The sequence below is a fragment of the Mus caroli genome, chromosome 9 (genome assembly GCF_900094665.2).
Source record: "Mus caroli chromosome 9, CAROLI_EIJ_v1.1, whole genome shotgun sequence".
Classification (NCBI taxonomy): domain Eukaryota; kingdom Metazoa; phylum Chordata; class Mammalia; order Rodentia; family Muridae; genus Mus; species Mus caroli.
The window spans coordinates 59,465,446-59,476,321 of NC_034578.1; the positions used below are offsets into that span (position 1 = coordinate 59,465,446).

At 45.0% G+C, this 10,876-nt stretch overlaps 1 pseudogene; it reads right to left on the minus strand.

The window, feature by feature from the left end:
• The window catches only part of LOC115031955, a 48,004-nt pseudogene continuing 37,128 nt past the window's right edge, over positions 1 to 10,876 (minus strand).

The following is a 10,876-nucleotide window of genomic DNA, read 5'->3' on the forward strand; positions in this document are numbered from 1 at the left end:
CTATGTACAAGTTTTACAGGCCCTTTGACCTCGCAGCCACCGCTGTATTCGCGGAAGTCGGCTTGCTTCCGTCTCTTTGGGCTCTAATTCTGCTTTCTGAGACGCTAAGAGGACTTCGAATGCTCTCTTCCTCCGTGGTCTCTCAGCATCAGTGAACATTATCAGATGTAAGGGGGGAAAGCCAGAAAGACCCCGAAGATTCTCCATAGGCTCAGACAGGTGAGTCCCACAGCCAATCCAATGCCAGATCCGGTCCAGGTTGAGGGTATGAAGTTTTTCTCCGTTGTTGTTGGGCAGTGGATCTTAGGAGGCCAACTGCTCCCCGAAACAGCCATCCCCGGGACACCTGTTGTGATCAGCCACAATGCGATAAAAAGGCCAGTTGGTGCAGCCACCCAAAGCAAGGCATATGGTTTGGGTGGCCTCCATGGTAAGTTTTGCAGAAAAAGGTTGTGAGGTGGACCGTGGTGTTTCCGCGAGGGGCTCTTCGGCTGTGTTTTCTTTTTCTTAAACAATGCTAACAGATATCCTGTGTTGTGTCTTCCCCTGTTCTTGTCCCTCAGAGATTCTGCTGCCCTCAGAGTCTAAGGCTCCAGGCTGATTTTTCAAGGCAGGCTTGCCACAGCCCACTAGGGGGCACCAAACAACAGAAAGAGGTCAGGAAGATGCTCAAATCCACGTGCAGATAGATTTTCAGTCATTCGTTCCTATCTTCAGGGACAGTTTTCTGTTTTTCTTCCATGTGTTTTATTTGAAGGACACGCACGTGAATAGCTACTGCATCAGAGATCATGGTGACTCTGAGTAGGAAATGAAGAACAGTCTGCATCCTCTAACAGGGATCAGCTTCTGTCCGGAGCATCTGGAAACCACATCTCTGCTGACTTCAGTTAAAGCTCACCGTTTGTAGCGAGGCGAGGATGGGTTTTTTTGTTTGTTTGTTTGTTGGCTGGTTGGTTGTTTCAGTTGGTTTGGGAGGGTTGTTTTGGTGTTTTGTTTTGTTTTGTTTTGTTTTGAGACAGGATCTTGGCTGACCTAGAACTCATTTTGAAGGTCAGGTTAACCTCATAGAATACTGCCAGTCTCTGCTCTGATTGCTGGAACTAAAGGTGTAGGCACCCCCAGCAGACTGTGCATGAGTTTTGTTTTTGTTTTTTTAAAGATTTATTTATTTATTTATTATTATATGTAAGTACACTGTAGCTGTCTTCAGACACTCCAGAAGAGGGAGTCAGATCTCGTTACAGATGGTTGTGAGCCACCATGTGGTTGCTGGGATTTGAACTCTGGACCTTCGGAAGAGCAGTCGGGTGCTCTTACCCACTGAGCCATCTCACCAGCCCTGTGCATGAGTTTTTAATCCCTCCTGATTGAAAGATGCTGAGACGGGTTGTTGTGCTTGGACTTGAGGAAGGCTCAGCTAGGAGGGAACAAAGCAGGCAGGGCCACCTCCGCTGTCTTAGGGCAGGGGATATGGGAGACTGTGACTACCTTTCTGCTCAACTATTCCAAGGCAATGCTCGCCCTCGGCCCAGCCTCCAAGGTTTAAAATGCAAGGGAGGTCACCACTCAGCTGTCACCTGTGATGTAGATCTGTTCTCAAGGACATGGGTCAACTTTAGTAGTCAACTTTACTGGCCTAAGGACGGTGCAGGAAGGTACAAGCTTTTGCTAAGCCGTCTGCCCTCACATTCTCATGATTTTCCTCTTTAGTAACAAGGCAGGCTGAACTTAACAGCTCTCGGGTGCCATCCCTGCATAGTGAGGGTAAGACAGGGCTTTAGTTTGAAGCCAGCAAAGGCTGCATAGGAAATTCTAAGCCAGCCCATGAGACATAGAAGGACCCAATCACACACACACACACACACAAAACGGAAATTAAAAAAAAAAAAGCGGAAATAAAAAAAGATAACAAAACCAAAGCCTAGCAAATCAATTTCACAGAATCCAATAGAAATCACAGAAGCCTTCAGAAATGAAGACCCAAAAATTTAGGGGAAAGTCTTTCTTCATTTAGATTCAGCAAGGTACCTGTGGAAATGTGATCAGACAACAGGGCCAGAGTGACATTCATACAGGGACCCAGCCTGTCTGTTCAGATTGGCTCTGCCTGGGGTTGGGGCAGGGCTGTCTGGAATGAGGATCCTCGAAGGAGAAGGAATGGGTTTTATGGCTTGGTTTGCAGTTCCTGTAAATTCTTGTTTCTGCCATCCACTTTTAGCAGGAGGATGGGAGACAGTCAGAGCAGCCTTTACTTGGAGCTGTGTCTGAGGCTTTCCAATGGCTTTCATTCAAAGTACTCAGCACCCATAAACACCATGCTTTGGGATATTACGATCCAGAGCCCAAAGCTATCACCCAGTGAAACAGCTATCACCTAGCAACAAACAGATGGGGGAGCTGGAATTCAGATGAGTCTAGCTATTGGTCTTGATGCAAAACAAACAAACACAGCTCTCACTTCAGAGGGAAAAGGAAGATTTATTCTGGAGTTAAATATGAGTGAGTATGGCCCAAATAGACCTAGGTTACCCCAAATTTTCACTTTCCAATGTGGATGAAGTTTTGTGACATTTTTCAAACTTATGCAAATACTCAGTGAGCAGTTAGCGGACAGACCTCAGCTGTACGCCCTGGATGTTAGCTAATGACTCAGCTTTGGGTGATAGAAATTTAGGCTTTTGCTAATTAACTACATTCCAAAGGGTTTTTATCAGTAGCCACAGTGTTCCTTCTGACGCAGAGCTTGGGAGCAGAGCAAAGATTGGCTACTTAGTGGGCTAACAATAGCCCAGGATAAATTATAATTGGGCTCTGGATCAACAACATTCCAAACTCCTAGGCTACTGAAGTTTTTATCAGTCAATCTACCTCTGCTTTGACAGCTTCTCCTTAGGGATTCTCCATCACCGCCTGGGGGCATGTGTAATTTTGAGGCCACAGATACAGTATAGCCAGGTCAGACACAGTTGGGACGGACTCCCAGCCACACCGCTATCGGCTGTATACATTTAGACAAGTCCGATGATCTTCCAGAGGCTGCATTGACATGGAAATCAAATGACTGTCACCAAGTCATCTCTCCAGAAGGGGCCTTTTAAAAAAATGAGCAGAAGGGCTGGAGAGATGGCTCAGTGGTTAAGAGCACTGACTGCTCTTCCAGAAGTCAATTCCCAGCAACCACATGGTGGCTCACAACCATCTGATGCCCTCTTCTGGTGTGTCTGAAGACAGCTATAGTGTACTCATATATATATAAATAAATCTTTTTTAAAAAATGAACAGAAAGAGCCAGATTATGAGGAGGACCTGAGAACTTGGTGGTATCTGGGCTGCAGACGCCTTGTCTGTATCTATAATGGGCTCCTGTTGTCTGCAATGGCAAGTTGGGAAAACAGGATGATCTTACAGTGTCTATAGCAGGAGTGGACAGAACTGCAGAGATGGATCCCTAATTATGATTGAAAATTTTAATGATTCCCCTCTAGTTAACAGAGCAATAGACCAAAGATCAATTAGGAATACAGATTGGAACAAGGTAACACACGGGACACAGGTGCACACTGTCAGCCACTTTTCCTCACAGTGACAAGTGATGGCGAGAAATGGTGAAGAGAAGGAAAGATTCATTTGGGCTCATGGTTTCAGAGATCTCAGGCCACAGTCACATTCACTGTGGGCCTGTGGTAAGGCATAAGGAAGAGAGCATCATGATAGGGGGAGGGGGGCCAAGCTTCCTGCTCTGTGGGCTTAGATAGGAAGGGGCCAGGGCAAGGTCAAGGACACCTTCCCTCCCTTTAGCCCACTCCCTCCAACTAAGCCTCACCAAATGAAGTTTCTAGCACTTCCCAAAATACCACCGCAACAAGGAGGAACCAACTGAGAGCTGAAGACCACTGAGCCTGAGGGGCTGGGTGTGATAAAGTAGGAATGCCTGGTTTCTTTAGAGACTCGGGTTATGATGATGTTTTGCTGGGGCAGACAGGTGAAAGAAGTTTTGCTGAAGCCGACACAGGTGAAAGGATGCATGATGCTTAGATAGAATATAAATATATAAATGGAAGCTCCAGCGTTCATTTCGTTTGTTCCACCTGGCTAGTCTTCGCTGACAACATGCATGTATTGATTCTCCTTATGCTGTGTTTCAGAGCTTCGCTTGTGGTGACTTTATAGAGAGAAACTCACCAAAGAACTCCTGTGGCTTCTGCGAACTCAGGCCAATTGATGAGCCTTGAGCTTTCTTCTGGATTGAACTGGATTCGAGTGTGCTGTTTGCTAGTGGACTGGACTGAGAACAAGGAAGATTCGAATCGCCCTAATGAACTATTTCTAAACAGGTCCAATTCCCCCCTACCCTAATAGCCTTTCTTTTCCACTACCTCTGGTGGGTGGTGGGCTAGAGGTTGAACCCTTATCAAAGTAGGTTGTGAAAAATATATGCCTACAAGTGTATGATGCCCCATGACACACATTTGTAGAACTGAAATAATCATTTGCAAAATGTGTCTTCCAACTCATCTTTTGTGACATGTTTGGTGGAGACAGGGTCTTTCTATATAGCTCAGACTGGCTTGGAACTCACTATGTAGACCAGGCTGGGCTCTAACTGATAGAGGTACCCAACTCCCGCTGATGCCTCTGATGGGATTAAAGGTGTGTGCCACCACACTCTGCTGCTTGTATAATATTTCTATGAATGTATTGTATGCAAGATATAAATCAAATCACGACAAATTTCAATGGGTGGTTTACATCGCAAGTAAGATAAGGATCAATAGTACAAACATAATTGGAAAACCTATTCTGCCCAGTGGCATGTTGGGAAATGTATAGCTGATGGCTTCCAGAATGTCAGAGTCACAACCTTTCTCCTTCAGGTCATGTTGGATTATGAAGTGTCTGTCCACCCAGAACAACCCCAGAATTCTTTTTGTTTTTGTTTTTGTTTTGTTTTGTTTTGTTTTCAAAACAGGTTTTTCTGTTTAGTCTTGGCTGTCCTGGAACTCGTTCTATAGTCCAATACAGAGATTCAGCTGCCTCTGCCTCCCAAGTGCTGGAATTAAAGGTGACTTTCTTTGTCTTATCAGTTTGTATTATTTAGGATTTCTGTCCAGGTGGTGGTGACAGCAGCACATGCCTTTAGTCTCAGCAAAGGCAGGCAGATCTCTTGAGTTCAAGGGCAGCCGGGTCTACAGAAAGAGTTTCAGAACAGCAGGGCTACACAGAGAAACCCTGTCTCAAGAAAGAAAGAAAGAAAGAAAGAAAGAAAGAAAGAAAGAAAGAAAGAAAGAAAGAAAGAAAGAAAGAAAGAAAGAAAGAAAGAAAGAAAGAAAGANAAAGAAAGAAAGAAAGAAAGAAAGAAAGAAAGAAAGAAAGAAAGAAAGAAAGAAAGAAAGAAAGAAAGAAAGAAAGAAAGAAAGAAAGAAAGAAAGGGGGGGAGGAAAGAAGGAAGGAAGAAAGAAAGAAAAAGCCTAGAAAGAACGTAGGCAAACAAGGAAATGCAGAGTCAGTGACCGAAACCATGTCAGCAGGTTCTTGTGATCTCACCTTCCCGGTCAACTGGACTGGATCTGGAACCGCCTGGGAGACACACCTCTGGGTGTGTTCATGAGGTTGTTTACAGAGAGGTGTAACTCAGAAGGGAGACTATACCCTGTCTGGGGGCCCAGACTGCATAAAAAGGGAGAGAATGAGCGGAGGACCTGTGTTCATCTCTCACAGCTTCCTAACTGTGGCAGACCTTTAGCGGGGAATGGTATCATAGGGGTAAGGCCCATATGAGTAAGATTGCTGTCCTAACTAAGGTCTGAGGGAGTTTTCTTCCTCCTTTACCAGGGTGAGGTACAGCGAGAAGTTGCTATGAGCCAGGAAACAGGCCCTCAGCACACCTGGAATCTGCCAGGACCTTGACCTTGGATATCCCAGAACTGTGAGAAATAACTTTCTTCTTTCTCAAGCATCTCAAGATACTTGCTATGGAGTCCCAGATGACCTTGAACTTCAGATCCCTTTGCCTTCGCTTCTGAAAAGTTGGGATTTCAGATATGGAAAACCACACCCGGTTTATGCTATGCTAGGGATAAAATTCCAGAGCTTTCATTTATGTCAGGCAAGCGCTCTGCTAAGTGGGCTGAATAACTTCATACATTTCTAGCTGGACATGGTGACCTATAACATTAATCCCAGCACTTGGGAGGCAGAGGCAAGCAGATCTGGTGTACACAGGAAGTTCCAGGCCAGCCAATGCTACAAGGTGAGACTCTGTCTCAAAAAACTAAAAAGAAAGAAAGGGATGTGGGGAGGAGGGAAGGAAGGAATTTCTATTACGTATAGAATTTATAGGAATTTCTATTACCTATTACCAAACACAGTTTGTTACAGTAGCCAGTTGGTTTTCTTTTCTTTTCTTTTTTTTTTTTTTTTTGGTTTTTTGAGACAGGGTTTCTCTGTATAGCCCAGGCTGTCCTGGAACTCACTCTGTAGACCAGGCTGGCCTCGAACTCAGAAATACCCCTGCCTCTGCCTCCTGGGTGCTGGCATTAAAGGCATGCGCCACCACATCCTGCAACAGTTGGTTTTTAATAAGGTATATATTCTCTCTGCTGCTATTCAATATAGTATTTGTGGTGGTTTGACTAGGCTTGACCCTCGGAGTTTGAATGTTTGGCCATAGGGAGTGTCATTTATTAGGAGGTGTGGCCTTGTTGGAAGAAGTGTGTCATTGTGTAGGTGGGCTTTGAGGTCTCTTATGCTCAGGCTCTGCCCAGAGTGGAATCAAGAGTCTCCTTCTGGCATATTCCCACCTGTGACAGACCCCAATAAAAAATATCCACAAAAAGAAGAGACAACAAACAGCCACAATGGGGTGGGAATGTACACAGGTACAGCCAATGTGGGAGTCAGAAATGAAAAGGGGTGGGTGCTGGAGAGATGGCTCAGAGGTTAAGAGCACTGACTGCTCTTCAATAGAGCCTGAGTTCAATTCCCAGCAACCACACAATGACTCACAACCACCTGTAATGGGATCTGATGCCCTCTTCTGGTGTGTCTGAACACAGCAACGGTGTACTCACATACATAAAAAAAAAAAATAAATCTTTGAAAGAAAGGAAGAAATCTAAAAAAAAATTAAAAAAATAAAAGTTTAGAAATAGGAAATAGAAATTGATCTGAAGATGTTCTGAGTATCTCTTATCTAATTAAGAATGGAGAAACAGGTGGTGGCGCACACCTTTAATCCCAGCACTTGGGAGGCAGAGGCAGGTGGATTTCTGAGTTCGAGGCCAGCCTGGTCTACAGAGTGAGCTCCAGGACAGCCAGGGCTACACAGAGAAACCCTGTCTCAAAACAAAACAAAAGAATGGAGAAACAAATGGTACACTGAACTCACAAGGTTTGTGGCGATCTCATATATCCCGTAATATGCCCAGTGTGCCTCGTGGATTCCTCATTTATGATTAACAGTTAGTTCATCACTGTTCGAGGACAGGGTGAGGCTCAGTGGTGTGGGCATCGGGAATGGGCCGTTGTGCCTTTGTGGGTAACCCTAGCCCAACTCATGGTCACACACACACCAAGATGTGAACACAGAAGTGGAAGAGAGGCTAATGGGGAGAGAGGAAAGGGACCAGGGAGTGGGTGTGGTTCAAGATGGTAATGAGGTATAAAGTGGGCAGCAGCAATGGAGGACCTCGTGTCTTGGATGTGGATAAAAGGCAGGAACATTTGGATATTTTGTTGTTTGTTTGTTTCCCTTTTACAAATGAGGAACAACCCATTCTGTTGCACTATTGGACCAGCCTTAGGGAAAACTGTTTGTACATACATTTATAGGTGTTTGATGAAAGCCATGAAACCCTAGAGCCAAGAAATATGTTCTCATTTTTTTGTTGTTGTTGCTTATTTTTATTTAACTTTTTTTACTGTCTCTTTGTGTATTTCAAAACATGTACTCAACTCTCCAGCCCTTTGTACCTACCCACTCTGTCCTTGCAACCTCCCCCTGAAAAGAAACAAATCTTGTTTTCACAATGTGTCCCACAGCCTCTGGCTTCTGCTACACTATCAATGTTGGATCCTCAAGGGGCTCCTCTCAGAGACCCTGTTTGCCCATGTGTCCTGGAGACTCTGCAGCTTTCTATCTGTAGGAGCAGCCCCTTCAGAGCTCCAGCAGTTCACAGATGGGGTAGATGTTGGGGTGGACCAACCCAAAGCCCTGGATCTGGGCCTGGGTTGTAGCTGAGCTGGTCAACCGGCCAGCTCTCTGACACCAGGAGGAGCTCTCCAGCGCTGACCCAATGCTGCAGCCAGCAAGGGGCAGAACTAGCTCTCCGACTCTATTGCCTTCAGGGTGGGCTTGCCCATGCTAGCAAGGCCAGCTCTAAGTGTGCTGTCCAGACCAGATACAGGGCTGGCTCTCCTGAGTGCTGCAGAAGGAGAGGGGCTGGGCCAGCTCTCCTACTTGCTCTAGGTGGTGAGGGGCAAGGGAGAAGATATATTTTCATTTTTATTATTTTATTTATATTTATTTATTTATTTATTTATTTTGAGACAGGGTTTCTCTGTATAGCCCTGGCTGTCCTGGAACTCACTCTGTAGACCAGGCTGACCTCGAACTCAGAAATCTGCCTGCCTCTGCCTCCCAAGTGCTGGGATTAAAGTTGTGCACCACTACTGCCTGGCAATATATATATATATATATTTTTTTTTTCAAGAACTATCTTAACATCTTTCCTATTAGGCCATATATATATATATATATATATATATATATATATATATATATAATTTCAAGAACTATCTTAACTTCTTTCCTATTAGGCCTGAATAAACTATTAAATTCTGAACTGAGCCGTTGACAATTAGTTGAATTGGATCAGGTATGGAAGGCTCCTCTCATTTGAGATAGGTGGGTAGAAGTGGTCCTTCCCTGATACTCACTCCGTGTCTTGTTCTTTAATATGATATTTACAAGGGTGCTTGCTCAGGTCATGGTTTCTGTTGCTGTGGAACTGACTAGAGCTAATTCTTCAGAAGGTCAGCTCCGAGCTGAGGAGATGGCTCTGCGGCTAAGAGCACATACCGCTGTTGCAGAGGACTGGAGTGCTTCCCAGCACTCAGGTTGGTGGCTCCAGATCCAAAGCCCTCTCCTCTACTCCTGGTATAGAGCAGTTTCCTCCAACTGAAACGGGAAGGAACACGGAGTCTCATGGTTACAAGTCTGAGAAAACAGAACCTTCAAAGACTCACAGCCGCCTCTCCCCCCGCAGTATAAAACCAGTAAACAATTGCTGGGGGAGGAGACTGCCCACCGCAAAGCAGAGTGAGGAGATTGCTGGACTACCAGACTGCAGAACTGCCTGCCCGCAGTGCAGAGAGCTCCAACGGACGGACGTGTAGCTTCTAGTTGCAAAGAGCTGTGCAGCGCTCTGGTTGTCGTGAGCTGCCTGTTTAGGTTGTGCCTCTCTACTCCCTGTAAGTAATCACTCACTGGTCCTCATGCTAGGAACCCCACAGACTCTCATTGGCTCACCAAGTTAGACTTCCGTGCATGCGCTCTGCTTTGGTCTGGCATGCGTTCCCTTTCTGGAGTGAATAGATGCGATTCTGTTGTTTTCACGGGAAAAATCCATCACACAACAATTCCGTGGGTACCTGTAACCACACGCGGACATAAATAGAAATAAATTCTTTAAGAATAAAAATAAATAATTGGGTTAAAGTTTTTAAAAGTTTCCACAAGTGCCAGGCGTGGTGGCGCATGCCTTTAATCCCAGCACTCGGGAGGCAGAGGCAGGCGGATTTCTGAGTTCGAGGGTAGCCTGGTCTACAAAGTGAGTTCTAGGACAGCCAGGGCTAAACAGAGAAACCCTGACTCGAAAAAACCAACAAATCAAAAAAAAGTTACCACAAGAGTTGGAGGCCAACCCAGTCTACAGAGCAAGTTCCTAGACTGCCAGGGCTGCACAAGGAAACCGTCTCGAAAAGCAAAACAAGCAACAAGCAAACAAGTAAAGTTTGAAAATGTAAGCTCTTTTCTCATTGGTTTCTGCTCCCCCACCCCCACCCCCACCCCCCGCCCCGAATGATTGACATTCCACAGGCATCAGGTATTTGCAGGTGGACTGGTTTTACTAAGCCTCAGTACCTCGTCTGAGCCGTGCACTACATAGATGATATTGGGTGCGACACTCCATCTTATCTATGGCAGACACTGTAAAGCCTCTCGTATTAAAGAATGTTCTTGGGCTGGGAATTGAATCTAAAGTAAAATAGGAAACTTAGTTCTTTTAACCTTCAGTGTATCTGTTTATCTCATTGAGCAGTAAAAATATTCATAATCTCACCTATCACTAACTACAATTAAAATTCATCTGAATGAACATACAGAAACACACAATTATCCTAATAGGTATATATCTGGAGGGAACTAGAAATGATACCTATACATAGCTAGCTATATATAGATAACTGTGGGTATGTACTCTCTCTCTCTCTCTCTCTCTCTCTCTCTCTCTGATCTCTTTTTAAGTAAGCTTTAGGGCCTGGAGAGGTAGCTAAGTGGTTAAGGGCATTAACCTTGTGATCATGATGGCCTAAGTTTACAACTCCAGCTCCAAGGAATCTGATGCCCTCTTCTTGCCTGTGTGTTGGCACAGTTATATGCATCTCTCCCCCAACACACACACACACACACACACACACACACACACACACACTCACACAAAAACAAATACATAAAAAGAATAGAATAAAAAAAGCTCTGTGCACCTTCTTAGACTGTGCACCTTCTTAGAATTGGGAACAAAACACCCAGGGAAGGAGTTACAGAGACAAAGTTCGTAGCTGTGATGAAAGGATGGACCATTTAGAGACT